At 42.3% G+C, this 20,713-nt stretch overlaps 1 protein-coding gene and 1 long non-coding RNA gene across 3 annotated transcripts in view; both read right to left on the reverse strand.

Moving 5' to 3' along the window:
- LOC131946434 (uncharacterized) overlaps window positions 1-20,713 on the reverse strand; it is a 133,244-nt gene that overhangs the window by 30,839 nt on the left and 81,692 nt on the right. The window lies entirely within an intron of this gene.
- LOC131946435 (uncharacterized) lies at window positions 12,716-15,844 on the reverse strand. Its single transcript, XR_009387711.1, has 3 exons — window positions 15,601-15,844; window positions 14,205-14,366; window positions 12,716-14,074 (listed from the first exon to the last, which is right to left on the reverse strand). It is a non-coding gene; the product is annotated as an uncharacterized LOC131946435 (long non-coding RNA).

The following is a 20,713-nucleotide window of genomic DNA, read 5'->3' on the forward strand; positions in this document are numbered from 1 at the left end:
CCTAGGTTTACTAACGGCATAGTGGATAACATTATGCCCTAGGTTTACAAACGGCACAGTCAATAACACATTATGCCCTAGGTTTACAAACGGCACAGTCAATAACACATTATGCCCTAGGTTTGCAAACGGCACAGTCAATAACACATTATGCCCTAGGTTTACAAACGGCACAGTCAATAACACATTATGCCCTAGGTTTACAAACCTACATAACATGCCCTAGGTTTACAAGCAAAAGACGACGCCTGTTCTTATTCAGCAGGCGAGACATTCATGATATAGAAATGAGTGGGACTGAACTTCCACGATTCATTAGGATTCGAACCCTGTCAACTTTTGACTGTAGGCCAGTCATGTGGATGGTCAAGTACTGTAGGCCAGTCATGTAGATGGTCAAGTACTGTAGGCTAGTCATGCAGATGGTCAAGTACTGTAGGCTAGTCATGTAGATGGTCAAGTACTGTAGGCCAGTCATGTAGATTATTGTAGATGGTCAAGTACTGTAGGCCAGTCATGTAGATGGTCAAGTACTGTAGGCTAGTCATGCAGATGGTCAAGTACTGTAGGCCAGTCATGTAGATGGTCAAGTACTGTAGGCCAGTCATGTAGATGTCCATTGAAATAATGTTTGGTGATGGAGTTCATTCATTATTGAACTAAGTGGGAGGAGTTATCTCAAGACAACAACCACGTCACGCCGTTCTAGATTTAAAAGGAAACTAAGGATATGGATGTCGTGTAGGACCTAATGTAACAGGTCGTGTAGGACCTAATGTAACAGGTCGTGTAGGACCTAATGTAACAGGTCGTGTAGGACCTAATGTAACAGGTGGTGTAGGACCTAATGTAACAGGTCGTGTAGGACCTATTGAAGCACGACGTGTAGGACCTAATGTAACAGGTCGTGTAGGACCTAATGTAACAGGTCGTGTAGGACCTAATGTAACAGGTCGTGTAGAACCTAATGTAACAAGTCGTGTAGGACCTAATGTAACAGGTCGTGTAGGACCTAATGTAACAGGTCGTGTAGGACCTAATGTAACAGGTGGTGTAGGACCTAATGTAACAGGTCGTGTAGGACCTATTGAAGCACGACGTGTAGGACCTAATGTAACAGGTCGTGTAGGACCTAATGTAACAGGTCGTGTAGGACCTAATGTAACAGGTCGTGTAGAACCTAATGTAACAAGTCGTGTAGGACCTAATGTAACAGGTCGTGTAGGACCTAATGTAACAGGTCGTGTAGGACCTAATGTTACATTGATACTGTGGTGACCCACACACCAGAAGCGTGTCAACACGGTAACATCCAACCCAGTTACTTCCCTTTGTTGCTCTGTTATTGATTGACCCCGCGACACAGATTCGATTACTCAGCGGGATTTGACTTAGTGAAACAACAATTATAGCTGGAATCGATACGAACACGACGAGAAATATTTCGTCTACTCAGCAATTGTTTCTTTCAAACGAATCTATTTATGGCCTGCTACAATAAAAGATTGGAAGATAAAACCAGAGAATGGAGGGGAGAATAGATGACGTCTGTTGTCAGCCCACGTGACCAAACAGTGTAGCCTAGTGACCACACGAGTCCTGACAGACATGCATGGTGGGGGTGGTGGCTGGGTCGTGTCTTAACGTGGGGGGGGGGGGGTATTGGTCGTTTCTTAGGGTGGGGGTGTTATTGACTTTGAAAATGACGCAATAATTTAATAAGCCACGCCCAGCCAACGTGATGACGGAATCTAAAAATAGAGGTGTATGTACATGACGTAGGGATGTCAAGAATGGATAGGTGGATGTAAGACGTGGATGAATTAAAAAACCATCCCAACGACCCCCACCCCACCCCCCGACACACATGTATAAAATATGTCAGAGGACGTGAAAACTAGGACATCAATGACAGGCGAGAGGTTAGATCACAGATAACGCACCAGCACAGTACACGGTAACAACACACTAGCATAACACAAACACCAGCACACGGTAATAACACACTCGCATAACACAAACACCAGCACAGTACACGGTAACAACACACTCGCTTAACACAAACACCAGTACACGGTAACAACACACTCGCATAACACAAACACCAGCACAGTACACGGTAACAACACACTAGCATAACACAAACACCAGTACACGGTAACAACACACTCGCATAACACAAACACCAGCACAGTACACGGTAACAACACACTAGCATAACACAAACACCAGCACAGTACACGGTAACAACACACTCGCATAACACAAACACCATCACAGTACACGGTAACAACACACTAGCATAACACAAACACCAGCACAGTACACGGTAACAACACACTAGCATAACACAAACACCAGCACAGTACACGGTAACAACACACTCGCATAACACAAACACCAGCACAGTACACGGTAACAACACACTAGCATAACACAAACACCAGTACACGGTAACAACACACTCGCATAACACAAACACCAGCACAGTACACGGTAACAACACACTCGCATAACACAAACACCAGCACAGTACACGGTAACAACACACTAGCATAACACAAACACCAGTACACGGTAACAACACACTCGCATAACACAAACACCAGCACAGTACACGGTAACAACACACTCGCTTAACACAAACACCAGCACAGTACACGGTAACAACACACTAGCATAACACAAACACCAGTACACGGTAACAACACACTCGCATAACACAAACACCAGCACAGTACACGGTAACAACACACTAGCATAACACAAACACCAGCACAGTACACGGTAACAACACACTCGCTTAACACAAACACCAGCACAGTACACGGTAACAACACACTAGCATAACACAAACACCAGCACAGTACACGGTAACAACACACTCGCATAACACAAACACCAGCACAGTACACGGTAACAACACACTCGCATAACACAAACACCAGCACAGTACACGGTAACAACACACTCGCATAACACAAACACCAGCACAGTACACGGTAACAACACACTCGCATAACACAAACACCAGTACACGGTAACAACACACTCGCTTAACACAAACACCAGCACAGTACACGGTAACAACACACTCGCATAACACAAACACCAGTACACGGTAACAACACACTCGCTTAACACAAACACCAGCACAGTACACGGTAACAACACACTCGCATAACACAAACACCAGCACAGTACACGGTAACAACACACTCGCATAACACAAACACCAGCACAGTACACGGTAACAACACACTCGCATAACACAAACACCAGTACACGGTAACAACACACTCGCTTAACACAAACACCAGCACAGTACACGGTAACAACACACTCGCATAACACAAACACCAGCACAGTACACGGTAACAACACACTCGCATAACACAAACACCAGTACACGGTAACAACACACTCGCTTAACACAAACACCAGCACAGTACACGGTAACAACACACTCGCTTAACACAAACACCAGTACACGGTAACAACACACTCGCTTAACACAAACACCAGCACAGTACACGGTAACAACACACTCGCATAACACAAACACCAGCACAGTACACGGTAACAACACACTCGCATAACACAAACACCAGCACAGTACACGGTAACAACACACTCGCATAACACAAACACCAGCACAGTACACGGTAACAACACACTCGCATAACACAAACACCAGCACAGTACACGGTAACAACACACTCGCATAACACAAACACCAGCACAGTACACGGTAACAACACACTCGCATAACACAAACACCAGCACAGTACACGGTAACAACACACTCGCATAACACAAACACCAGCACAGTACACGGTAACAACACACTCGCATAACACAAACACCAGCACAGTACACGGTAACAACACACTCGCATAACACAAACACCAGCACAGTACACGGTAACAACACACTCGCATAACACAAACACCAGTACAGTACACGGTAACAACACACTCGCATAACACAAACACCAGTACACGGTAACAACACACTCGCATAACACAAACACCAGTACACGGTAACAACACACTCGCTTAACACAAACACCAGCACAGTACACGGTAACAACACACTCGCATAACACAAACACCAGTACAGTACACGGTAACAACACACTCGCATAACACAAACACCAGCACAGTACACGGTAACAACACACTCGCATAACACAAACACCAGCACAGTACACGGTAACAACACACTCGCATAACACAAACACCAGTACACGGTAACAACACACTCGCATAACACAAACACCAGCACAGTACACGGTAACAACACACTCGCATAACACAAACACCAGCACAGTACACGGTAACAACACACTCGCTTAACACAAACACCAGCACAGTACACGGTAACAACACACTCGCATAACACAAACACCAGCACAGTACACGGTAACAACACACTCGCTTAACACAAACACCAGCACAGTACACGGTAACAACACACTCGCATAACACAAACACCAGCACAGTACACGGTAACAACACACTCGCATAACACAAACACCAGCACAGTACACGGTAACAACACACTCGCATAACACAAACACCAGCACAGTACACGGTAACAACACACTCGCTTAACACAAACACCAGCACAGCACACGGTAACAACACACTCGCTTAACACAAACACCAGTACACGGTAACAACACACTCGCTTAACACAAACACCAGCACAGTACACGGTAACAACACACTCGCATAACACAAACACCAGCACAGCACACGGTAACAACACACTCGCATAACACAAACACCAGTACACGGTAACAACACACTCGCTTAACACAAACACCAGCACAGTACACGGTAACAACACACTCGCATAACACAAACACCAGCACAGTACACGGTAACAACACACTCGCATAACACAAACACCAGCACAGTACACGGTAACAACACACTCGCTTAACACAAACACCAGCACAGTACACGGTAACAACACACTCGCTTAACACAAACACCAGTACACGGTAACAACACACTCGCTTAACACAAACACCAGCACAGTACACGGTAACAACACACTCGCATAACACAAACACCAGTACACGGTAACAACACACTCGCATAACACAAACACCAGCACAGTACACGGTAACAACACACTCGCTTAACACAAACACCAGCACAGTACACGGTAACAACACACTCGCTTAACACAAACACCAGTACACGGTAACAACACACTCGCTTAACACAAACACCAGTACACGGTAACAACACACTCGCTTAACACAAACACCAGCACAGTACACGGTAACAACACACTCGCATAACACACCAGCACAGTACACGGTAACAACACACTCGCATAACACAAACACCAGCACAGTACACGGTAACAACACACTCGCATAACACAAACACCAGCACAGTACACGGTAACAACACACTCGCATAACACAAACACCAGCACAGTACACGGTAACAACACACTCGCATAACACAAACACCAGCACAGTACACGGTAACAACACACTCGCATAACACAAACACCAGCACAGTACACGGTAACAACACACTCGCATAACACAAACACCAGCACAGTACACGGTAACAACACACTCGCATAACACAAACACCAGCACAGTACACGGTAACAACACACTCGCATAACACAAACACCAGTACACGGTAACAACACACTCGCTTAACACAAACACCAGCACAGTACACGGTAACAACACACTCGCATAACACAAACACCAGTACACGGTAACAACACACTCGCATAACACAAACACCAGCACAGTACACGGTAACAACACACTCGCATAACACAAACACCAGCACAGTACACGGTAACAACACACTCGCTTAACACAAACACCAGCACAGTACACGGTAACAACACACTCGCATAACACAAACACCAGCACAGTACACGGTAACAACACACTCGCTTAACACAAACACCAGCACAGTACACGGTAACAACACACTCGCATAACACAAACACCAGCACAGTACACGGTAACAACACACTCGCATAACACAAACACCAGCACAGTACACGGTAACAACACACTCGCTTAACACAAACACCAGCACAGCACACGGTAACAACACACTCGCTTAACACAAACACCAGCACAGCACACGGTAACAACACACTCGCATAACACAAACACCAGTACACGGTAACAACACACTCGCATAACACAAACACCAGCACAGTACACGGTAACAACACACTCGCATAACACAAACACCAGCACAGTACACGGTAACAACACACTCGCATAACACAAACACCAGCACAGTACACGGTAACAACACACTCGCTTAACACAAACACCAGCACAGTACACGGTAACAACACACTCGCTTAACACAAACACCAGTACACGGTAACAACACACTCGCTTAACACAAACACCAGCACAGTACACGGTAACAACACACTCGCATAACACAAACACCAGTACACGGTAACAACACACTCGCATAACACAAACACCAGCACAGTACACGGTAACAACACACTCGCTTAACACAAACACCAGTACACGGTAACAACACACTCGCTTAACACAAACACCAGCACAGTACACGGTAACAACACACTAGCATAACACAAACACCAGCACAGTACACGGTAACAACACACTCGCTTAACACAAACACCAGCACAGTACACGGTAACAACACACTCGCTTAACACAAACACCAGTACACGGTAACAACACACTCGCTTAACACAAACACCAGTACACGGTAACAACACACTCGCTTAACACAAACACCAGCACAGTACACGGTAACAACACACTCGCATAACACACCAGCACAGTACACGGTAACAACACACTCGCATAACACAAACACCAGCACAGTACACGGTAACAACACACTCGCATAACACAAACACCAGCACAGTACACGGTAACAACACACTCGCATAACACAAACACCAGTACACGGTAACAACACACTCGCATAACACAAACACCAGCACAGTACACGGTAACAACACACTCGCATAACACAAACACCAGCACAGTACACGGTAACAACACACTCGCATAACACAAACACCAGTACACGGTAACAACACACTCGCTTAACACAAACACCAGCACAGTACACGGTAACAACACACTCGCATAACACAAACACCAGCACAGTACACGGTAACAACACACTCGCATAACACATGAGCAAGACAGCACTTTAAGACAACCCAACATATAACAACACAAATATAAAACAACACATCACACAAAGAAAACACAACTGACCACAACAGGTAACTGAAGTGACCAACACACACACACCCCATGACCCTACCATGACCCCATCACGTGCACCCAATGACCCCCCCCCCCCCCCAGATCAGCTCCTTGCCTTCACGTGCTACTGTACAGCTGATCGATGGAGCACCTTGACATATCAATCACCTGAGTGCCTAGCCACTGCTGGTGTATGGTGTGTGGTAGCGATCACCTGAGTACCTTGCGACTGGTGGTGTATGGTGTGGTAGCGATCACCTGAGTGCCTAGCCACTGCTGGTGTATGGTGTGTGGTAGCGGAAGTGACGGTACATCTTTGTACACAGCAGTACACAGTGGCAATTGTGGACACATAAGTATATACAGTAACGTGTACATGCCAGTACAGAAACTATATGTAGAGGCCAGTACAGATAGCATGAGTACACACCAGTGCAGCCAGTACAGATAGCATGAGTACACACCAGTGCAGCCAGTACAGATAGCATGAGTACACATCAGTGCAGCCAGTACAGACAGCATGAGTACACACCAGTGCAGCCAGTACAGATAGCATGAGTACACACCAGTGCAGCCAGTACAGATAGCATGAGTACACACCAGTCCACACAACACACGAGTACACACAATTGGTGTCGCCATGGCACACACAGCAACCCGCAGTTGTTGGGTACAGGAGTGACAAGTGGCCAGAACAATTCTACCAGAGGCAAAACAAACGTCTTCTGCTGATGATTTTTTTATTTACCAGCACTGGCTTTTGTCCAGGTCATGTTTCTACACTGGACGCCCCCCCCCCCCCCTCCCAGCGCCACCTCGTCTAGACCAGGTCAACACCGGGCAGACATTTGATTTTTGTACGACGCATGGGATCAATCCTGGCAAATATCTTAACCCCCTGCAAGAAAGGGGGGGGGGGGGGGGAAGAGAAAACGACATTTTCAGTCAAGCTACGTCACAGGCCAACCTGGACTTTTTACCAGTTAAAATCATTCAATTCCCCCCCCCCCCCACACACACACCGCCACGCACATGATAGCGCTAAATGTGTTGAGGGACAAAGCTGTACAGTACAAACTTTTAAAACGTCACTCAACTCAGTGTACTCAAACACCACAGCAGACGGCATCAATCGACCTTTACCTGACCTCAAGGCTAGGGATGACTGGACAAAACGCCATCACTCCACAGATCGATCGATTGATTTCATTCACCCGTGGATCTCTTCGACCTTCACCCAGGACGGAGGTCACGGTGACCTGTAGCATCAAACACCAGGATGTAATGGGTAGAGCACGGGTCTGTACCACGTGACACCCCCACCGACAGACAGAACCACTGGGGTTTGGTACAGTGGTCAGTAGAGTATGTGGCAGTGTGGTGGGGAGGGGCGGCTCGTGACGTAATGAGATGTGACGTAATTTCTGATGTCACAGACGTGACGTGTAAAATAAGATGAGTGACGGTTGTGTGACGTAGAGTATGACGCTGGCCGCCCACACACAAACATTTGACACCAGACGACAATGGTTGGGCATCGATTTCCTATGGCCGCGTCTACCTTAAGCAATGTTGGAAGAATGTCGTACTCACCTCCCCGCATGTTGGAAGAATGTCCTACCCACTGCCGATGACGTGGTGGATGGATTATGACAGGGGCGGGGTGTGAGGGGCGGGGTGTGAGAAAGGTCCAGATCTCACAGATCACATGACCCGCCCTAAAGATCAAGCCAGTAAAACAACCCACACAACATTCGTGTGCCTGTTACACGTCACTTGTCTAAATATAGAGTCTAACAACTTCCGGATCTGTGCTTAAAATAGCATCATCTAAACAACTTCCGGTTATGATAGACACCTTTTAAAAAATGTAATACAATCTATTCACATAGAAAAAAAAAAGATGATTCAGCAAAAACGAATTATAGAAGAAACAATTATATCGGCAATTTTGTGTGAGTTCTCTCTCTCCCCCTCTCTCTCGTCGGCTGCTAAGGGAGACTGGATGCCCGGAGATGTGCAAGAGAGAATGTTTAACCTCAGCAGTGGTGTGTCCCACGGGGCAGGTAGATCTGGTTAAACCAGCTGGGCGAGGGAAATGTCGGTCACGCTACAGGAGGGTGTGGCCGTGTGAGCGATGGGCGGAGTCAGGATCTGGGGGGAGAAAAGGGTGACACAGAGGCAGCATTGATACGACCCCCTCGTTAAACAGCTGGAGATAGGGGGAAGATATTAGGGAGGGGCTAGAGGCTATAAATAGCACACAGTTGGGCCAAGAGAACAAAACACCAAGGGTAGATAAACACGGGAAGAAATTTCCAGCGCATGAATGAACGGCGTGCAACAGTTGGTGAATGGAAAATCTCGCGCACACGACAGCATAGCTGGCATACCGATACCGTCAAGTGGGGTGGGACTGGGGGCATTTGGGGCTCGGTAAGGGGAATATTTTCGCGGTAACCTAGTGCAGTCTAGCCGAGGGAGACAAAAGGTGATTTATTTTTTGATGTGGGGCCTCGTGATGGGGAGGTGATAGGGACATGCAGGGGTGTGGTGGTGTGTCTATCTGTGGATAGGTGTGGTGGTGTGTCTATCTGTGGATAGGTGTGGTGTCTATCTGTGGATAGGTGTGGTGTCTATCTGTGGATAGGTGTGGTGTCTATCTGTGGATAGGTGTGGTGTCTATCTGTGGATAGGTGTGGTGTGGTGTCTATCTGTGGATAGGTGTGGTGTCTATCTGTGGATAGGTGTGGTGTCTATCTGTGGATAGGTGTGGTGTCTATCTGTGGATAGGTGTGGTGTCTATCTGTGGATAGGTGTGGTGTCTATCTGTGGATAGGTGTGGTGTCTATCTGTGGATAGGTGTGGTGTGGTGTCTATCTGTGGGTAGGTTTGGCGGCTAGCTGTGTACACGGCTACAAGTCTGTAGCTGTGTACACCAGCAGCTATGTACACCAGTATCACAAAACGCCAATTCAGCACAAATCCGTCTAACCTTTCCAAATGGATTAGGAAAAAAACCGACCCTGATTTACAACAAAGAAGTTTCCAGAACACTCAGGTGTAGCAGACGGGAAGAATGCTCAGGTGAGTGCTCACTCAATGCTCACCTGGATCACGTGCTAGATACTCCAACACTGGAGGAACAAATACACACGAATCGATACCCATCTTTACTAGAAATCGATGCAGACACCCGATGGTATAATTAGAGATAAAAGGTCATTAAATTCTCGATACCAAAACTCCACTTTAAGAGGTCATATCAGAGCATGTTTAAGGACGCCTCCTACCCCCCCCTCCTGCAGGCCCTACTAGACAGTGTGTGTCACCTGTCTAAGTATATGGATGCCAGTATTGTAGCGGTGTCTTGTGTATATCTTTCTGTGTCTTACAAGATGACCTAACACACATAGATTGCTACTAGTGTGTATGTCTATATCTTTCTGTCTTACAAGATGACCTAACACACACACACACACAGATTGCTACTAGTGTGTGTGTCTATATCTTTCTGTCCTACAAGATGACCTAACACACACACACACACACACAGATTGCTACTAGTGTGTGTGTCTGTATCTTTCTGTGTCTTACAAGATGACCTAACACACATAGATTGCTACTAGTGTGTGTGTCTATATCTTTCTGTGTTTTACAAGATGACCTAACACACATAGATTGCTACTAGTACAATGAGAAGATACGACAGTTACCTTTTTAAAAACCCATATAACATATGAAAACCATATTTTGTATAACCCACATAACATATGAAAACCATACTTTGTATAACCCACATAACATATGAAAACCATATTTTGTATAACCCATATAACATATGAAAACCATATTTTGTATAACCCACATAACATATGAAAACCATACTTTGTATAACCCATATAACATATGAAAACCATACTTTGTATAACCCATATAACATATGAAAACCATATTTTGTATAACCCACATAACATATGAAAACCATACTTTGTATAACCCATATAACATATGAAAACCATACTTTGTATAACCCATATAACATATGAAAACCACATTTTGTATATATAGCACGAGACTACAACCACATGCCGCCTTCAATGCGAGGAGATTATTATGTGTAGGCCTATAGCTTCATCTACGACACTATGTATGTGTGTAATACACAGTGGAAATGTGTGGCAGTACTGGATCTTACCACATCTGTGTTTCTTCCACACGATTTCTCCGTGGGCGGGGGGGGGGGGGGGGGGGGTGAGACGACGGCACTAGAAAAAGTATATATTTTCTATATAACTTCTATTTCGTTAGGGGGGGGGGGGGGTGAATAAGAATGTCCGCACAGCGTCCCATATAACCTACACGTATTTACTATTGACACAACTTGACCAAACGTGTCGTCAAACTGTGATGGTGATAGAACAACATTGGGTACAGTGGTTAACATGTGCTAAGTCATCATTTGATATTGGGTACAGTGGTTAACATGTGCTAAGTCATCATTTGATATTGGGTACAGTGGTTAACATGTGCTGAGTCATCATTTGATATTGGGTACAGTGGTTAACATGTGCTGAGTCATCATTTGATATTGGGTACAGTGGTTAACATGTGCTGAGTCATCATTTGATATTGGGTACAGTGGTTAACATGTGCTGAGTCATCATTTGATATTGGGTACAGTGGTTAACATGTGCTAAGTCATCATTTGATTAGGCTGTTGCTCGTAATTTTTAAACTCCACTAATTTCGAGTAAAATTATACCACAAACAAACAGGATTTTTTTCCCTACACATTGATACCAATTTTGTGTCTCTAGCTTAATTAGGAGCTAAGATATGGCCTTTTAAAAATTTGTGGGCGTGGCTTAAACAGCTTAGACCTTCGTAATTCAAGTCTATGTTACGCAAGAAAAAAAGTTGGCACCGATGGTTTTTTCATTGCATCATCACGGATTCGCATTTTTCGAAAAATTAAAAAATTATAATTTTGTTGCATCATCCGGGATTCGCATTTTTTTAAAACTAAAAAATTATAATCAAGCTTAAAGCCTAAGTTATACTGGACTGGATATGATTGACTGAGTAATTTAATGCCATTCATGATTCATTTTTTATTATTGACTTATTACTCCGTGTAAAAAAAATTAATGTAGGTTTAAAATAAACTAGATCTAGTTATTGTAAATCGATTTATTAATATTTAATACTGTTAATACTATTATATAATAGAAATGCATAAGCACATATTACTTCACAAGTTCTTTAATGTAATTGTAATAACGATATTACTTGGGTAGATGAAGTAGAGTAGACCTGCACACACACCACATGGAAAATGGAAGTAGCAACTGGTTGCCTTTACGATACCTTCTCAACCCCCCCCCCCCCCCCCCCTTGATATTCAGTGTCTATATCAGGAGGCCATAATAAAATTATAGATCAAAATAAAAAGAAAATAGCTGTCAAAGTGTGTACCAGTGTTTATTACTACTGAACTATGCATACTGACATTTCAATGTTTGCTAAAAGAAATATAAATCATTAAAATACAGTAATCAGATTACCACATGAATTTTAATTTTGTCTAATAAAATAGAAACATTTAGGAGAATGGCAAAGTAAAAAAAAGATTTTTTGCAATAATTTAAAAATATGTTTATAAGAGCAAAGAAATAAATTACATAGTGACAACCTAAATTTAGCCCTTGTATAATCTACGATCAACACAGTACTGTAAAACAGTTACATAATCAAGAAATTAGCCTCTTCTCAATATGATCCCTCTTAAGAAGAAAAGTAGCATTAATTATCGAGGAATAAACATTAAAATATTGGTTTAAAGTATAATTACTAGTAGATCTAGATCTAACCCATTTATTGAATGTATGCTGGAAAAAAAATAGGTGACGAAAAATTTCTTGGACCACTTTAGTCTCTTTAGTGTTAAAACAATTTAAGTATCAATTATAATTAATCTTTAGATACAATTAGCACATCTAAGGAAAAGAAGCACATTGACTACTGATTCTAGGATTATCTAGCTGATTTCAATTACCCTGAAAAATAAGTTAAGTAATTAATTAAAATGTAATTTTTTTTTACACTATGAACACTAAACTTAATTATAAACATTGTTAGTATTAGTTTTCAAAATAAGTTTACAATTCACAGCAATCATTTTTTCAGTAACAATTTACAAAAACACTAATGTTTAAAAAATAAAGTTCATTTTTATACTAAAAATGAAAGAAGTACTCTGAAATTCTGATTAGCTATTATTCAGAAAGAAAAACAAGATTCCTATAAAGTCAACCACCAGTGATTCTGCCCGATGACTGAAATCCTCAGCATTATCCTTATCCTCTGCCCAGTAGCTTATGGTGTAAAGAGCTGACTTTTGTTTTGTTGCTGGCAGTCTTTTAATAGTCCTTCCACTGTATTGCGACACACCTTGATCACCTTGCTCCCACTTATGAGTCAGCTAGACACCAATCAGATTTCCCATCAGATACCTCTCCAGCTGTCGCACCAAGAAAGGCTCAGTAGAAGTCAACAACGCTTCCATGACTTTAAGAAACAGAATACATTTGATCGCCACATTGCGTTCTTGTAACTGAGCTTTATCGAAGGACCAGAAATTAACTTCCCAATCAGCCTGAGTGCTTGCGGCGCTGCATGAGAACCCCAGGCTTCTTGAGATCTGCAAGCAGTTGAATGTAGATTTTAGTTATGTCCCAGCAGCCACATCATTCTCTTTAAGATGAGCCTTAAATAAAGCTGGATCTCCATGAAAACTACCTGAAAAGAGAAGGGCAAATGGAATTAGAATTTAGCAGACCATTTCACAAAATATATATCTAGCACAACATATTGCAAACTATATAAAATAAATATAAACATTAGAAATACATTCAGTCTCCATACTTACTGAATGTACTTCCACCTGAGACATGGGTTGAACATAGAAAGGGCTGTACACAAGTTCCACCAACCTATTCCCAGTCACAAGCCTGTTCTCCTCAGCCGCTTTATATCAGCCATCAAGTTTCTGATTACATTAGCAATCCTTCTTACACCTTGTTGGTCTTGCCTATAAGCAAATAAGATGTACAAAGAAAACAAACTGACCCAAGTTCTAGGCACACAATTCTAGAATTAAATTAATATTAATAAAATTATCAAGTACTAAAATTGTCCTTAATAGGCCTAATTATGGATATATACATAGGCCTACATTAATTTAAATATATAGGCCTACTTGATGGAGAATTATACCTGCACTAGTCTAAATCTATTCTTAACCATTTAACAATGTCTCACTATTTTTACAAGATCTAGATTAGAATCTAGATCTAGACTAGTACTTGTATGACCTAATCAAACATAATGATTAAATGATTGTGTTCATCTACTAAATGTACTGAATTAAAATAAATAGGCTAATTAATGAATTGATATAGGCCTAGTCCTACTTAATACTTAATGCAGAATTAGATGAACACTTAGGCCTATATAACTATATAATTATATAATTAATTAACTTATCTAGATTCTAGATCTAGATCTATATCAAAATTAACTAGTACCTTTTATTTCTTACTAGAATCTAGATTAGTGTAGGCCCTATACTATTGTATTACTATTAGCCTATAGATTATAGATTTAAGATTAAATTAGATCTAGAATTAAACTAGATCTAGGCCTAAAGCTAGATTATTTTTTACTAGATCTAGTTACTATACTATAGACTATAGATCAATACTCAATAGAGCTAGTAATCTGGATTCGTTTTTCTAAATCCAGAATCTATTAGGCTATCTATCTTATTAATAATATCATCTAGATCTATTCTAGGCCTATTTACTACTAGATATCTATACTTAATACTAGAGTCTAAATTTTCTATTTTCTAGAGTCTAGAAATCTAGAGATCAAAATTTAAGTCAACTTGTGTAAAAATCTTAAAATTAAATTAATGTAAAGTCTAGATCTAGACCTAATGGCTTATTGTCCTAATCAACCGTAATAATTTAGTAAATGTAATGTTACAGTAATGTAGGCTACTTAAACTAAATTATTAATATTAGTAGGCCTATAGTAATACTAATAGTAATCAAGTAATGCGATATTTTAATAATGTAAGAATCACAGGAAATTTGGCGCGAAATTAAGGCTCTATCGCGGTGAGCCTTCCTAGGCTTGCGGACCATTGAAATCGTAATTTTAAAATATAGGTTAATTTTAGAAGACCCAATTATTAGTCTAGTCAACATTTGGGCATGTCAATGTAAATATTAAGTACCTTATTATTTATAGATTCTTACCTTATATTTCAGCACATTGCTCCTCTGTAAGCTAATAAACGAGATCCAAAAATTAAAATAGGTTTTGAATCTAAATCCTCTTGAGGTTAAAACAAAGATGCGCACTGTGTCATGCGTAGATCAGGTGTGCTGTGGTTTCGCCTTAAGCGACATGGCCTTAATTACCAATGGGCAACCGGAAACATGGAATTTAGGTTCAAGGTACAGCCATGATTACCATGGCAACAAAGGTCACGGCGCAAGCTGCGCAACTCGCTAATTTGATATTGGGTACAGTGGTTAACATGTGCTGAGTCATCATTTGATATTGGGTACAGTGGTTAACATGTGCTGAGTCATCATTTGATATTGGGTACAGTGGTTAACATGTGCTGAGTCATCATTTGATATTGGGTACAGTGGTTAACATGTGCTGAGTCATCATTTGATATTGGGTACAGTGGTTAACATGTGCTGAGTCATCATTTGATATTGGGTACAGTGGTTAACATGTGCTGAGTCATCATTTGATATTGGGTACAGTGGTTAACATGTGCTGAGTCATCATTTGATATTGGGTACAGTGGTTAACATGTGCTGAGTCATCATTTGATATTGGGTACAGTGGTTAACATGTGCTGAGTCATCATTTGATATTGGGTACAGTGGTTAACATGTGCTGAGTCATCATTTGATATTGGGTACAGTGGTTAACATGTGCTGAGTCATCATTTGATATTGGGTACAGTGGTTAACATGTGCTGAGTCATCATTTGATATTGGGTACAGTGGTTAACATGTGCTGAGTCATCATTTGATATTGGGTACAGTGGTTAACATGTGCTGAGTCATCATTTGATATTGGGTACAGTGGTTAACATGTGCTGAGTCATCATTTGATATTGGGTACAGTGGTTAACATGTGCTGAGTCATCATTTGATATTGGGTACAGTGGTTAACATGTGCTGAGTCATCATTTGATATTGGGTACAGTGGTTAACATGTGCTGAGTCATCATTTGATATTGGGTACAGTGGTTAACATGTGCTGAGTCATCATTTGATATTGGGTACAGTGGTTAACATGTGCTGAGTCATCATTTGATATTGGGTACAGTGGTTAACATGTGCTGAGTCATCATTTGATATTGGGTACAGTGGTTAACATGTGCTGAGTCATCATTTGATATTGGGTACAGTGGTTAACATGTGCTCAGTCATCATTTGATATTGGGTACAGTGGTTAACATGTGCTGAGTCATCATTTGATATTGGGTACAGTGGTTAACATGTGCTGAGTCATCATTTGATATTGGGTACAGTGGTTAACATGTGCTGAGTCATCATTTGATAAGGTGACGTGGCCTAGCAAGAAGGCAATCGATATTGTGGGGAATCCACATAACTAGGCCACACGTGTGCATTCCCCACACAACTAGATCGTGTGTGGACTGATCCACACAACTAGATCGTGTGTGGGCTGATCACGTGATGCATGTAATTAGTTTTTAGGTCACCGGGTCACCAGCTGTTTGCCGTGATGACGTAACGACAGGCCGACGTTGCTTGATGGCCAGTAGCTGGACTTAAAGGGGAGGGGGGAGCAGTAGTTCTTGCCACATGTACATTTGATTGTCTAAAGCAACTCTAACATCCCATTAATTGCTTGAACTAATCTATTGTACTAAAAAAGTGTTCAAATACTTATTTTAGTGTTTATAGATGACCAGTTTTGATAACATTTTATTTTTTACAAAAATAGCCATTGACATTTTTTCGGCCAACTCCAAAATTTCCAAAGAAGATATCTCAAAAACTGTGTAACAGAATGCAGTGAAATGTGCAGTCTTTACAATATAGGTTGTTCTGCAACATGTTAGGAGCTTTTAATGATACCTTTGTTTATTTTTATGTTTGTGTAAAGTTCATGTCTCTCTACCAAAGGCACTTTTTTTTCTAAGTGACGTTGAAAAAATATATTTTAAAGAGTTACTTTATATATATTTATGTCTTAAAGGTACTGAGATTTATAGCATACAAAACTGCTTATAAAAATACATATAAACTCAACTTTTTGGGGTTCAACATTTGTTCTCAACACGTTTGAGATATGTTATCTTAATAAGATATCAATATCTTTGTTTTAGACATGTAGAGATTGTTAAATAGCTGATCTTTAATAAAATAAAAATCAAGTAGGCCTACTTGTCCCTCCTTAAGAACACCACTGGATGCAACAGGGCGGGATGAGATTATTACAGCTACTGGCCGTCAGAGGGTCATCTCGTGGTATGACAAAACTAACGTTGGTGTCCAGCTAGGATTGATCTCATCACATTGGGTTAGTATCACATCAATGACTTTTGTCTGATCCATTTCAACCCGCCAACCATCAGACAACCCGGGGGTGTGTGGCTCATTAGAGACAGTCCCGCTGGGTGCTGGAAGACACCCACGGGCCAGGTGAGTCTAGACAAGTGCCACACGTCGGTAACCTAGCAACCAGGAGAAGCAAGGATCCAACAGATACACCCTGTCCAGAACGTGCTCTCTACCAGCAGACGATCACGTTTAAATGCGTTTGGAACAATTCACCCCCCCCCTCATACCCGCTCACGTCAAATGCGTTTGGAACAATTCACCCCTCCCCCCCCCCTCCCGCTCACCTTTGTCCTCTCTTGGCATCTCTCTAGCATCTATGTGACGTATGTGTCTAAAAATAGCGCCATCACCGCTATAAATCCTCATCTCTATAAATAACCATGACACATGAAGAAATATCCGATTTTTCAACACAAAATAACCGTTGACCTTTGGCCTGAAGATAGCCAAGTTAGTTGATGAAATACGCCGTAGACGGCCGCGTCAACCAGTTGAACAAAGAACTTTCCAGAACTTGGTAAACCTAGAGATGACGTCTGCTAATTGTGTGCAATAGGTAGATGTTCATCTGACCCGCTAAAAAAGTTGTTATGTTAAGGACACAATGGGCGAGGTCAGTTAGAGGAATATATGGGGCAGGGCAGGCTAACCGACAAATACTTGGCATGGCTGTAATCTAAACTTCACATTTCTCTGCCCACAACAACACCACCAACAACAACCTGTTGAATTGCGCCCAACATTAGCCAATAAGGAGTAGATAGTTCCTTCGTGGGACTGTTAGAGTTGGTTGGTGAGTCTAGAGATGACCCATGAGGATTGTTATAAGGTATACAGATTTGAGGACTTTCACAATAAGTTTAATTAAATGAGATACGGGGCTGTGACAAGAAAGAGAGGGGCTGCTAATTGATTTCATTAAAAGACATCTGTTGGCCAAAGTAGCTGGTACATCGATCTACGACTAGGATAAAATCTTCCCTTCAAACGTTGGCTGCTGCTCTAGCTTAGAGAATAACGACCAATATAAAACATCTCGAACATTCGACAGGCTGGATGGATCAGGGCAAGTTTTAGCGATATTGAAACTACTTACAGTGACACTGGCACCCCCCCCCCCCCCACATACACACATGTAACAACGGTCGGTCACACATTGATGAGCACACGGCGTGAAGCAACTAATTAACCCGGCAATTAGATACGTCTTGTTACTGCAGGACAAGTATCTTAACATACAGACAACAGACATTTTTAACTACATAGACAACAGACATTTTTAACTACATACAGACAACAGACATTTTTAACTACATACAGACAACAGACATTTTTAACTACATACAGACAACAGACATTTTTAACTACATACAGACAACAGACATTTTTAACTACATAGACAACAGACATTTTTAACTACATACAGACAACAGACATTTTTAACTACATACAGACAACAGACATTTTTAACTACATACAGACAACAGACATTTTTAACTACATACAGACAACAGACATTTTTAACTACATACAGACAACAGACATTTTTAACTACATACAGACAACAGACATTTTTAACTACATACAGACAACAGACATTTTTAACTACATACAGACAACAGACATTCTTAACTACATACAGCACGGGATGTCAAGTATCTTAACGGTACAGACAGGCGATAGACATACAGGCGACACACAGACAGGCGATAGACAGTGAGGCGATACACATTACACAGACATGCGACACAGTTTTGAAGCAACTAGTTTACTTAAGACCAGCTCGTGTCATTAGACCAGGCTTACTTGACACACACCGACACATGTCATAATTAATTAGGCTAATGAAGGGACGCTGTGAGCCAGCTAGACCAACAGACACACACTACTTACCCTGACCAACAGGAGCACCGATGTAGCGAACTGGGCCTTTAGTTACTGCTGCTCCGTGTCTAACCCTCCACCACACGCCTACACAACTCCGATACAAAAAAAACTCCACTATCTAACAACTGCGTCGAGTCACCAGAAACAAAAAAAAACGAAATGAAAATAAATCCACTGTTCAGAATTGTATGAAATAAAAAAACCGTACAAGTTCCGGAAATAAAAAAAATGTTGACTTGAACAGCCAGAGCAAGTTGCTGCACACAATCTATCTACTGGCGACCACACATGTCCGGACCTCTAGGACGTCAGTTCCTCCAGTCTTCACTGCCCTTCTGGCCAGGAGAAATGAACGGCGCAGAAGTGCCGGGAGGGCGAGCTGGGCGGACTACTGCGGCAAACGTGAGGGTGGAGACCAGACCAGTCGCGGTCTCGATGGGGTGAGCGGCAACACTTTTCTCGCCCGCCCGCCCTCTCTGTCTGTCTCTGCCCTGTCTGTCTGTCTCTCTGCCCTATCTGTCTGCCTCTCTGCCCTATCTGTCTGCCTCTCTGCCCTATCTGTCTGCCTCTCTGCCCTATCTGTCTGCCTCTCTGCCCTATCTGTCTGCCTCTCTGCCCTATCTGTCTGCCTCTCTGCCCTATCTGTCTGTCTCTCTGCCCTATCTGTCTGCCTCTCTGCCCTATCTGTCTGCCTCTCTGAACTGTCTCTCTGCCCTATCTGTCTGCCTCTCTGCCCTATCTGTCTGCCTCTCTGCCCTATCTGTCTGCCTCTCTGAACTGTCTCTCTGCCCTATATGTCTGCCTCTCTGAACTGTCTCTCTGCCCTATATGTCTGCCTCTCTGCCCTATCTGTCTGCCTCGTATA

The sequence above is a fragment of the Physella acuta genome, unplaced genomic scaffold (genome assembly GCF_028476545.2).
Source record: "Physella acuta isolate Inbredline_101_S28 unplaced genomic scaffold, ASM2847654v3 ptg000561l, whole genome shotgun sequence".
NCBI classification, from domain to species: domain Eukaryota; kingdom Metazoa; phylum Mollusca; class Gastropoda; family Physidae; genus Physella; species Physella acuta.